This window comes from Temnothorax americanus, unplaced genomic scaffold (assembly GCF_048541705.1).
Source record: "Temnothorax americanus isolate GAGA-0224 unplaced genomic scaffold, ASM4854170v1 Scaffold38, whole genome shotgun sequence".
Lineage (NCBI taxonomy): Eukaryota > Metazoa > Arthropoda > Insecta > Hymenoptera > Formicidae > Temnothorax > Temnothorax americanus.
Genome location: NW_027509526.1, coordinates 875061 through 877161, shown reverse-complemented (window position 1 = coordinate 877161; position 2101 = coordinate 875061). Strand labels below are relative to the sequence as shown.

General features: G+C 38.8%; 1 pseudogene; it reads right to left on the bottom strand.

Moving 5' to 3' along the window:
- Positions 1 to 266: 266 nt before the first annotated feature.
- LOC143902100 (uncharacterized) lies at positions 267 to 1007 on the bottom strand (annotated as a pseudogene).
- Positions 1008 to 2101: the final 1094 nt, after the last annotated feature.

The window sequence follows — 2101 nt, the reverse complement described above, 5'->3', positions numbered from 1 at the left end:
GCACGCGGATCGCAAGTAATTGAATATTGGTTATAAACTATAATGAGGTTTATTATAAGGAACGTTACATAGAGAGTGGACACGTGTGTAACCGACAATGGTAAAGAGCGGACTGAGGAGGTAGAGGAAGTGGGGGTATACATGGGCGCTGCGTGCGCACACTGGTATCAGGCGCGGGGGCGCCGGTCGTCGTTGTCTCCATCATAGGTCGCCATTTCCAACACTCCCCCTGGACCTGTGTGCCATCGATGTCCCGAGATATGATGTCATTCGACGCCCAGGGTGCGGAGACATTTCTTGAGTTTAGGACCAGCCAAGGGTTTGGTTAATGCGTCCGCAGCCATCTCGTCCGTGGGAACGTATTTTATGGTTACTAGGTTTCTGTGAACAGCATCACGAACGAAATGATGCCTGGTATCGATGTGTTTCGACCTATTGTGATGCACAGGATTCTTCGCGAGCATTCGAGCACCATTGCTGTCGCAGAAAAGAATCGTTTTGGCTGTGTCCTCGAAACCAAATTCGATGAGTGAGCAACGTAGACAAATGACTTCCTTGGCGGCCTCACAGAGGGCCATGTATTCGGCCCCCGTAGATGACAAGGCGACGGTTCGTTGCTTGCGTGACTCCCAAGACACGATGGATTTTCCTATTTGGAAAGTAAAACCCGTGTAAGATCTTCTGTCGAGTGGGCAGTTGGCCCAGTCAGCATCTACGTAGGCTGTCAATGAGCCACCGCATTTTGGAAAGGTTAACCCTGTTGATTCCATCCCTTTCAAGTATCTCAAGACGTGCTTAGCAGCATTCCAATGAGCTTCGCCGAAGTAGTCATTGAACTGGCTGAGATAGCTAACGGCGAAAAAGATATCTGGACGGGTACAAACCGACAGGTACATGAGAGATCCGACCAGTTCACGATAAGGTAATCCCTCTCCAGATTTTTGGTCATCTCTCTCAAGCTTGATTCCTGGCTCAAGTGGTGTCTTCTTCGGTTTGCAATCTATCATGTCAAAACGATGAAGAATCTCCCTGGTGAGTGCGGATTGTTTTAGGTTTCGTTCCATTAATGATAAAGTAGCGTAGCTCATACAAATTTAGTTTGACGTATTTTAGTTTACGCACGACTATAGGAGTTTTTACTGTACAGGGAGTAGATATTAATTGGCAGTAAGTTGCAGTATGAATATGTGTTATGTTTTCTTCTTCTTGAGAATTTATCATAAGAATGAAGTTTGCATTTTATCGTAAATTTAAGTAAAATTTTTGCTATGTTTTTTTCAGCACTTCTATCTTTCTGTATTTAGGCAAATCGAGTGGAAGATAGGAATAAAAACTTACTATTACAGCTTTTCTGTAAGCTTTTTAAGTTATACGATGTCGGTAATGATTTATGTTGAAAAGAGATATCCGCAAAGAAAGACGATTAAAATTAAAAATTAAATTATTATCTTTTATAAAAGTTTTTATCAAATGATTACCTAACCGCGCCATTCAATTAACTTGAGACATCCTTATTTAAAAATAAAATTTATGTAACATATTTTAATAGGTAATTTATAATGTTTTGGATAAATTTACGCTTTAATTCGTGTTTTATTGTAATTTTATGTATTAAGATATAACAGTATATAGATATATAACATTATATTATAAATCACTATATTATTAAATTGTTAATTAATAACTTAATTTAGTAATCTAATTTGCAGCAATGGTGACATTTAACCAAATGTTAATTTGTTCTGTTTACTGATAGAGTATTTGTCCAAGTTTCATGAATAATTGTTGAATTGACTGGTTGAAAAGCGTGCTTAATTTCCGACGGACCATTTAAGGAAATTTTGAAAGTGCGATTTGCTATTTTCTGCGCGCATTTCTTTCTAAAACCGTCGCTTATACATATACTTTGCTTTTTTGTAACTGGTGCTTGTAAAAAACACGTAAGTTGCAGAAAATTGCAGATACGTGACGTTTGATCGAGCACCAAGGTAACATGCTTTTTTTGATTTGGTCGTTGAATTGGAAATTTGCATCATTGAATTTCTTTGTAGGTTTGCCATAGCCTTTGTAGATTTTTGGCGACGGTTATTGTTGCATAGTT